At 31.0% G+C, this 10713-nt stretch overlaps 1 protein-coding gene across 1 annotated transcript in view; it reads right to left on the bottom strand.

Annotated features, from left to right (window-relative positions):
* The window catches only part of LOC108693295 (patched domain-containing protein 3), a 28064-nt gene extending 18748 nt beyond the window's left edge, over nt 1-9316 (bottom strand). The window contains exon 1 of the mRNA XM_018202170.1: nt 8826-9316. The gene's annotated coding sequence lies outside the window, so the exon portion shown is untranslated. The remainder of the gene's footprint in view (nt 1-8825) is intronic.
* Between the last annotated feature and the right edge of the window lie 1397 nt (nt 9317-10713).

Raw genomic sequence — 10713 nt, 5'->3', positions numbered from 1 at the left:
ATTATACAAATAAATAAATATTATATATATATATATGTACATATATCAAAATTATTATATACAGGGTATCCCAAAATTTTTTACGCCAAGCGCTCTTGTGTAGATAAAGCGGAAAATTGAGTTGAAAAAGTCTTCTATCATTTTGCAATTTTCGCAAAAATTAACAAGATATTAATTATTAAAAATCGCTGAGTATTGGTTTTCAATTTTTTACTCTAAATATTATCAATTTTATAAAAAAAATAACAAAAAATTATTTATTTTCTTCTCATAAAATTCTGATAATTTTTTTCAGCATTTTTTAACACTGTATTTTCTCATATTGGTAAAAATAATCGCCAATAAGAAAATACAGTACTACAAAGTTGATAAAAAATTCTGAAAAAATTCTTAGAGAAAAATTCTATGAGAAAATAATTAACAATTTTTGTCTCTTGTAATTTTACTGTAAAATTATAGATTTGAGAAAAAAATTATTGAAGACCAATATTCGGCAATTTTTAATAATTAATATCTTGTTAATTACTGTGAAAATTGCAAAATGGTAGAAGACATTTCGAATTAGTTTAGTCCGCTCTATCTACAAAAGCACTTGGCAAAAAGTTTCGAAACACCTTGCATATGTAGATGACAGAATAAAAAGAGATTTTTTTTATTTTTATAGGAGGCTTTCATTTTTTAGTAAATTATCTTAAACAAGGTATTTTATGCGATATGCAAAAGGTTTCTAAGTGTATCAAGAAAATTTTAGAAAAGATAAAAGGCGCGAAAAAAATTCAGAAATAAGTAAAAAAAATAAATGGGACATACGAAATAAATATTTTAAAAATGATAAAAAATGATCTAAATTATATTGTGTTTACTTTGATTTTAATCAAAGTAACATATTATTATCATTGTAATAAAATTACTTTTAAAACAAAAATAAAAACTTTTTATTTCTCAATGTATTTAGCAATATCTGATAAAAGATTCGTGCTAAGCATCGAAGTATATATATCGAATATTTAAGAAATTTGGTTCGTTATTTAATATGCCGTGAATTAAAAAAAGTTGTAAAGCGATCTTAAGTATATAATATATTCGTAATCGAATCATTGCATTGTAGCCACATCATGAACGATTCATTAGTACTCTTTTATACTTTTTCAATACTTTAATATATCAATTTATTATTACTATTTTTTTCATGTATATTTCTGAAAGAAATCTATGATATGTGACGGATAGATTTCTTTTGTTTCATGCTGATACTGAACCATGTATTGTTGCGATATTGAGGATTGGAAAGTCATGATAAGACGATCTCATTCTCGTCTATACTTTCGAGGAACAATCAATTTCCCAAGTTGGTCAAAGAATGCATTGTAGATCGAAGAAATTCAGACCAACGTAGCAAAGCTATGAATCTCATAAAAATACAGTAAGAGCCATATTAGAAACAATCGCGATTAAATGTTATCTAAGTGCTAAGGGATATCTTATATCGCTTCGGAACATTTACGTAATTGCAAACGGATGCAATAATCACATCAAATTCATATCTGTAAATATATGTACACGTTCGAAATTCTCGCAATGTTTCTAGTCGTCTTCTTATATTGATAGGATCATGCACTACAATGCTACAGCTGATTCTTTTCTCTTTTGTATTTTTTGTTTTCAAAGCAAAGTGAACTATTGCAAAATCGCGCCGGGTCATCCATCGTTGCGAGCGATCATTACAGAAAGGGAACCGGGACAAGGTTGGGTTACGTTTCTTAAAATGACGTACATAAATCGAGCTTTTATAACACGCGTATATTTATAAGTGTGTTATCGCATGTGCTAGCGGACCGGAACACACCTTTGCACTATTGCACACCTTTCTATCCCTCCGACATCATCGATTTTTTTCAAGGGTTACTGATCAAAAATATAAAACAATTCTAATATCTAGAATCGAATAAATCTAGAATCGATTTTGAATTGAATAAAAATGCCTTGAGAAATTAAAAATGTGCATTCACGTTTTAATTATTAATACACAAGTTTATAGAAAAATTTATGCTAATATGTATTGATTGAGAAAGAAAAATGTCTAAGTATTGCGAAGCAAATGTAACTTATGACATTTTCTTTGATATTTATTAATTAAAAAATTTGATTATGATGATGATGAAATATATATTTCTGTGAAATATCTTATTAATTCTAAAAAAAATAAAATTAATGATTTATTTACTAGGAATAAAATTTTATTTTGCCGTATTTAAGTAAAGATTTTCATTTCAGTAAAATAAATATATTTCTTACGAATAAATAGTTTAAGTATCTATTTCTCAGTGTGTAATATAGTTTATAATACATACAATTTAGATTATATTTAAAATTTGAAAGTTTATATTTACATATGATAGTGTAAATATAAAAATAATTAATTCTCAACTTGTTTGTATGTGGATTATTATTATTATTATTATTATTATCATTCAGATTGATGGTTTAATTATGAAGATTTATTATTAATTGATCGATATAATTTAATTGCACCTGAGGCTACGATAACATAATAAGATAAATCTTTAATTAATTCCTGGATATAAAAAGAAATTCTTTAGAAGGCACTCGTTTCTCGCTAAGAAAAAGTTGACGCTTCGGTTGCTTCACGTATACATGAATTATGTTGCTCTCTACACCGCGATGAACTTTATTACTGTGACATAAATCTGTAATGAGCAGCATACAATCATTATCAATCTGAAATCAAAACATACGACTGATGACCTAAAGTTGAAAACAAAAGCAAAGTTCAAGTAACAGTAAGTTTCTAGCAATACCTTGAATTTCTCAGAAAGTGATTTTTCTTATGTGAAAGTTATTTGAAAGAGTGTATAAATTAGTAGTTTATAAGATTGATTTATTCGCAGAGGCAATATTTCTGAAGAAATAAATATTTCGTTAAATATAAATCATAAAAAGAATAGAAACTGACCGAGTTAATATAAATAAATATAATCTTATGTAACTAAAGAATTTATAAATCATAAATCTGCTAGGATTTGTAAAAAATTATTGATGAAATATTTGAGTGTCAACGAATATTTACAATTTACGCAATTTAAGAGTACAGTTATATCAAGAAGTAACATAACCAGAATAACAAGAATTAAGTAAATAACATAATAAGAAATAATGTAAATATAAACAGGTATTTATAATGCGTTCTTATTTTAAAATTGTCTTAAGTAGTGTCTTAAGCTAATTATGTTAATACAGTTCTGTGATATTTTAAAACTATACTTAGACGGTCTTAAGTACAGTTTTCATGACATCTTAAGATTGTATTCAAGACTGTTATATAAGAATTGATTATGAATATCAGTAGCCCCATATATATAACTATAAATAATTAATCGGATTGACATCGACTGATGTAGCACAATCAATCGACGTCGATTCGACCATTCATTTCTGGTTGATTTGTAAATTGTTTGATAAATAGATTGAATAAAACACACGCGGATTACACGAAGTGGATTACAATCAAAACTAACTTTTAACTCGGTATAAAATTCATGAGGGAGGGAACAAGAAAGGAGGAGCGATTATATTTTACGGGAGAAAAATTTGCGCGAATCAAGAGCTCCGCGGCTATATGCCGGATGAAATCATACGTTGAGTTTACAATTTGACTCATCGATTTGAATCATTATTATCGGAAGGAACAATGAGACATTTTCATGTTGGGAAACGGCAGCTCGCAAACGGAGAACGGTAGGCAGCGTAACACGCCTCTCGATTGCTCGCTCGATTTCTTCTGTTGAAAATGAAATGGTTACTGTCGACGGCACAGCTCCGATCGTGAATAGTCGCGTGCTTTCAAACCGGAAGAGATATCCCATGAGTTAATTTATCGGTTACGGAGAATCGGCCGTCGGCGATGTCGCGCAATGGGCCCCAGAACGATATCGAACGGTCGAGGGAAGGTCCTCTCTCTTTCTGTGCGCGCGACATTCCCCTCTCGCATTCTATTTTCTCTAATTTAAACAGATTGTGCAAGTGTCCTCGCGTTGTGGTCCATTCGACTGTGGTTCCTCGAAAAATACTTACCATACCTTTGTCCCACTATAGAAAGGCACAAACAGATCTTTTCACGGAAGGAACAGTTTTGCTGAAGTATTTAAAAATTTAAGTATATCTATGTAAAAATAATAAAATTTTTGTTAAATCATCAAAATAATTATGTAGAACATTTAACAAAACGCGTAACCATAACGTAAAATGTTTTAACATTTTAACAAGCAGATTAAGCTACATAATTATTTTAATGGTCCAAGTAATATTATTTTCTAATGTATCTAACTAAATTTTTTAGATATCTTACATTGAAAAATACTAAGTTTTAATAAATATTTATTTTAATAATTCTAAATAAATATATATATTTATTTGACATAAAATCATGACATTAATTATTATTTTGTAAATTGAGTAAATTTAATAATACTATTCAAAGAAATGTGTATTAAGATTTAATAAATTTTTTTTCAGTAGTGAAGTAAAACTGTTTTTGCCGTATTTCCTGCACGTATAATCAGTGTAATTTATATGCACGCGCGCTCGCTCTAATTCGCGGTGAGTTTCGCGAGGAGATAGTACGCGAAACGTTAACGCACGTTCGCACCATTCGCGTTCAGCGATCGATCGAGGCGCGTAGAATTCGTTCGCGATAAACGCGGATGTTGTGGTAATAATGCTTGATAAAGGAAAAGAAAGATTATCTTCAGATGATAATCGTAACAATCGGATAGCAGACGCGTATGGAATAAATTCGCAATAAATTCAGAGTGACTGACAGATGGTGAAGGACGCATCTTCGCCCTGTCGCGCGATGTAGTAGCACTGTGAAATTGCTAGCTGACGTTTTGATCGATTGCGACAACATTTCATGTATAGTCAATATCTTTTTTATAAAATATTGCGCGCGATGTAAAAATATTTGCATTTCTTAATAATAACTTTCGTGTTACTTTATTGGCTTTGATTTTATATATTTACTTTGATCAAAATCGCTTGACAGCACTAGAAATATTCATCCAGGTTCCTTTATCGCGCAGATTTTTCAATTTTAATCAATCACTTTATATCGCCTTTCGCAAATTTTAGAAATCAATCTCATCTGAATTCAACAATTCGGTGTTCTGCAAAAATAATAAATATTTTTTAAATAAAATATCGTAGTGTATACAAATATTGTAATATTGTATTTCTTAATAAGTGCTATTTTATTGGTTTCAGCTTTATACAATATATTTATTTTTTTATACTTTGATCAAAATCATCTGACAAAACCGGGGATGTTTATCCAGGTTTCGCGCAAAATTTGATTATTCGATTTTAATCAATTATTTTATATTGTCTTTCGCAAATGTTAGAAATCGATCTTATCTAAATTCAACACTTCAGTGTTCAGAAAATTTTTATATTGTCAATATTTTTTAAAATAAAATATTGCGCGCGATGTACAAATATCTGTATTTCCTAATAACTTTCGTGCTATTTTATTGGCTTTGGCTTTATATATATTTATTTTAGTCAAAATCGTCTGACAACACCAGGGATGTTTATTCAGACTCCGAACCAAATTTTTCGATTTCTATCATTTTATGTCGCATTTTGCGAATGTTAAAAATTGATCTTATCTGAATTCAACGATTTGTGAAAAAAAATCTTGTTTTTAACACGCTTCGAGCTTTATAATAATTTGAAAATAATCTTGATAAGCTAACCAGAAATTAAAAAACAACGGATGTTTTGCAACAACATTTTACAGGGCTTTCTTTTCAAAATGATTTTCTTGGTGCGACGATCAATGGAGGAGGCCTTTGCGAATATCAGCAGCGTCCCCTCGCTACGGATTTGTCGATCAGTAATATGCAATTCCCCACCGACCCTCCGAGGTCAACAATTTGTTACGAGGACGGGGATGTTCAAGGAACATCAACAGCGCGGTTGATTGACCCGCTGTTGGAGAGTGATACTTTTTACAACCGACTAAAATCTTTGCTCTGCTACGTGAATTGTATGAATTGTGTCCGGAATAAAATGTAAATATTATTGGCAGATTACATATTTAAGTAAAAAAGAAAAGAAAGAGGAAAGTATTAGTTTTTTTTGTTTGGCTATCACGTTCAAAGTTGATATGCTGCTGTAATTGATAAATAGTTGGCGTCACAGTTACACGAAAAGAACGATTTTGCTCTATGTGATGATAATTTTTCTTTTTGACGTACTAACCAGTAAGGCCATCTTACGTAATTTGATGTTTCAACATTATTTTTAACTTTATATCTAACGCTAAAGTTTTTAGATACTTCAGCAAAATCATTTTTTTTTTTTTCGTGTACTGATCATATTACAAACTTGTAATGCACCATATATATGACACAACATAGTTTTTGCAGATAAGTTGTTTTCTCAAGTTTCACGATTATCACGAGATTTAAATATAATAGCATGATAAAATAAAAAGAGACATGTCAAAGTACAATCCATTTTATTTTAATTTGATATTACGATTTATTTTGATGAGTCCGTTAGATGCAAAAATTCTTTTATTTCATAAAAATTTCCTTGTAGATCCTTGACACGTTTTAAATTTTACGCATCCTGCACGATATTGTCATTTCCAAAAAATTCCGCAGCTCCGCAAAACAACCGATTCCCATTATTATGGTCGCCGTCATTTTATTATTTAGAGACGGTACAATGGCCTCTAATAAGATAATAAGTTCTGAGACAATGAGTTAACACGAATGAGTCGACGGCGGCGGGGTTTATAACGCCGTAAATGATGACTAAGGCTTGCACTAAACTACGCGAGCATAACATAATCGTAATAACAAAAGCACTTCCTGTTTATACGGTGAACAGCACTTTTCTGCGAGAGAGATTTTAATAAGAAAATACAATGCGGAGATTAGCTCATTAATTAATGTCTCCAAATGTGAAAATATATGTATCATAAAATATAATTTTAGAGATCATTATCCCTTTTTGTCAAAATCTCAATCTTATTATTATAGATTCACAGTCGCAATGGAAAGAATGACTTTGTTAAAATATTTAAAGATTTAGCAAGATGTACAGATTTGAAAATAATTTTGTTGGACTATTAAAGTAATTATGAAAAACTCTTAAATTGATTGCTACACTGAAAAAAAAAGCTTAGTAATAGTTGCTAAATATTGAGTAAAATAATTTCAATGTAATGTTTCGTAATATCCATAAATAATTTTACTTTTCTAAATGTTCAGTAATTGTTACCAAACTTATACTAGATATTTATATAGAAAAGTAAAATTATTTTTAGTTATATATTAATCAAACATTTTATTGAAATTACTTCATTTAACATTTAGTATTACCAACTTTAATAGATATTATTAGATTTTTTTTCAATATAACCCGGCAAAAAATTTTTCAAGCATGAATATATATAAACATGTATAAAACATACATAAATATTCATGAACATGTATAATCATATATGAAATATGTCCATAATTATACACTCCTCTTTCTTTTGTAAAATTACTGTTTAGTATAACAGAAATAATAATAATAACGTGAAAACATAAAAAATAATTAAAAAGATCATTTTTGCATTGTTCGTTTTAAGAAAAAACAAGTTTCGAAAAATGTAAAAAAAATTACTCAATTACAATTATGCATAATTTTATATAATTATTTACATAAGTAATTTTTCACATTACTAAGCTATTAATGTTCTATAATATTACACTAAAAATTCATTTTTTAAAAGCGAGAGGGATATATGAATATGTACGGATACATATTTCATATATGATTGTATATGTTTATGAATATTTATATATGTTTCTGCATATTTATACATATTCATACAAAAATTTAAAAAATTTTTACCGAAACTATCAAAACTTTTTATTACTCTCATTATGGTTGAATTCTCTAACGTAATTATTTTAAACCAACTACCTATCTAAATTTTTAGATATTTTAACAAAATCGTTCTTATCGTGCAATTTCGTAAACTTTGGAGAGAAAAGTCAATTCGACCATAGCCAATTCTATTGCAAAAGCTAAGCGTTCGTTTTTATTCCGATCGCTGTAACCGTATTCGCGTTAACTTGTAATAGTTTGTAACGAATGTTACGGACGGCTTGATAGACGATTACGACTCGTTTAAGCATCATTACTTACCGAATAATACGGATTGTGTAATTAATTCTAGCTTGTTAATTACCTCGTGGCAAGTCCGTTTTCCTTGTCTTCACTTTCTATAATTATTTCTATTCTGCTTTCTCTCCTCAAAAGCGTGAGCACATAAACTTATATCGCTTTTAGATTCCAAAAAGATGTTAAGTATAAGGAAGAGATATCATTATATAAATCAATATAACGTTTAATTAAGATGTTAATTAAAGTTTTTTTTTTATTAATTAAAGTATTTTTTTTTGTTAATTAAAGTATTAATTAACTATTTTTATTATTAATTTGTTTTCGTCTTTTGCTTTTTTTCAATTATATCTTATCTATCTTGACATCGCGAATGATGACACTAAGAAATTAAAAAAAAAATATATACAAATCTGTAAAAACACAAAGTTATTGATTCAAAAATATCTTTTACCACATTCCATTGAAATTTAGACAAAGAACGTTAATAAAAATGCTTAAAGATTCTAACGGAAAGCGCAGAGAAAGCAGAAGAGTGCTACGGATTCGCTCGCATCTTCAGTGCGCAAAAAATCTGGATCAATTCCCGCTTAAAATCATCAGGATCGATCGCCGACAATTACCTTGCTCCTCAGCCGGATGCGTGTTAAACCCTTCACAAACTCTCCACAATAAATTTTGTCACCATCAACTAGATCTTCCGGCAGTATCCGAGCCGATATCGATCTCTCTCTCTCTCTCTCTCTCTCTCTCTCTCTCTCTCTCTCTCTCTCTCTCTCTTTCCCCTCTTCTTTCTTCTCCTTTTCTTCTTCTCTTCCTCGCGGTGGCACTTCGTCACGTGTACCTCTTCGGTCAAACAGACGGATAGGGATCGGCGGGAAAACGTCTTTCACCTGCACGTCCTCGTCCGCCCGCGTGTCATGATCGATGATCGAGAATTCGTTTGCCGAGGCGAGCGTGAAGGCAAGCTCGCGAATCGAACGTCGTCGCCGGGAAGCGGGATACGGACTGACTGCTCGCCGCTCGGCGAGTTGCCTCGCTCGAGATTCGAGATTCCGCTCGTACCTGCTTACGCTCGCCCTCGTGCCTGTCGCGCGCGTCCGCTCCGTTCCGTTCCTCCGCTCGAAGCGTATGCTTGCGCGAGAGCGATCTACGGGATCTACGCTGGTCTACGCGAGGGAGAAGCGTCACGAAGAGGAAGCTCGTCCGCGTAAATTTCGAGAAGCTGTATCTCTCCTGAATCTCGAGGAAATTTCTTCGTTTATCGGAGAAAATCCCGGCGAGATTCGAAAGCTCCTGCAAACCGTTTGAAAATCCCTCCTTTTTTACTGCGTTAAAAAAAATCTTATTTCTGCATATTTCTTTGAATAGTACTAAATAATAAACATTTTATTTACAGTAAATAAATATTTACTCAGAAAAATGATATGATAGTTAAATTAATAGTTCTATATCTATTTTTTAAATATAATATAGTTAAATCAAATTAATGATTTTTGTATCAAATCATGTTTATATTTAGTAAATATTTATTTAGATCTGAAAATTTTATGGATCAAAATGATTGGGTAGAAATCTCAAGATAAACAATACTGCAAAAATTTCGACATTTTAGTAACCTTGAGAGAGAGAGAGAGAGAGAGAGAGAGAGAGAGAGAGAGAGAGAGAGAGTATATAATTATATTTCTGTATCTAGTTAATTTTTTTTTCAGCAAAATCAGTTTTTTTCCTTTCCATAAATGTTTTATCACTTTTACTGCCACATTTGGATAATACGTAAAATTTGTGAATAATGATTTTATTTATCAGAATAATTTTACAATTTTTTTAAGAATAATTTTACAGAGTACTTAAAACATTGAAGAAACAATACAAATTATATTGAAATATTTAAAAACAGTAAGAATAACAAAATATTAAAATGATTAAATTAAGCTCAATGTCGAAATCAGGTGATAATCAAAGTATTATTTCGCAAGCTGAACGTTCAATTAATAATCCTTTCTCTCAATTATTTTTACATTTAATTTCCAAACGTTACGCAATATATTAATTATCCAACGGTTTTGGTCTATTAACAGTGCCGTTAGAAGATAGAAACACATGAAGAAGGTATGCAAAAAAAGGCGGATGGCAACCTGTAGACCGTCCTGTACAATCTCGGAGATGAACTGATCTTCGCTCGGCGATGCAACTCAAACGCATGGAGCGTGGCACATCCGTGGTAAACGGAAGTAATGAATGCGGCCGCGCGCTTATCTAGTTTGACACTTCCTTGCCAGAGCGGTCGCGTCCATATAAACGACTGTCGTTTTCGCGAAACGTCAGCGGAGGCGGCGCATCAAACGAAATCTCGCTTTCATTGATTTACGTAATAGTTTGTAACCAATTCCGTTCTTTGTTCGCGTTGTGCGAGACGGGCAACTGACCGCGGTGTTCCCGTATATTGCCCGATATCTTCGGGGGGGGAACGGCATTCCGGCCGCGAATTACGACGTTCGCACAACTTCT

This window comes from Atta colombica, unplaced genomic scaffold, assembly GCF_001594045.1.
Source record: "Atta colombica isolate Treedump-2 unplaced genomic scaffold, Acol1.0 scaffold9, whole genome shotgun sequence".
NCBI classification, from domain to species: Eukaryota; Metazoa; Arthropoda; class Insecta; order Hymenoptera; family Formicidae; genus Atta; species Atta colombica.
The sequence above is the reverse complement of the archived record's forward strand: the minus strand, read 5'-3'. Positions and strand labels throughout refer to the sequence as shown.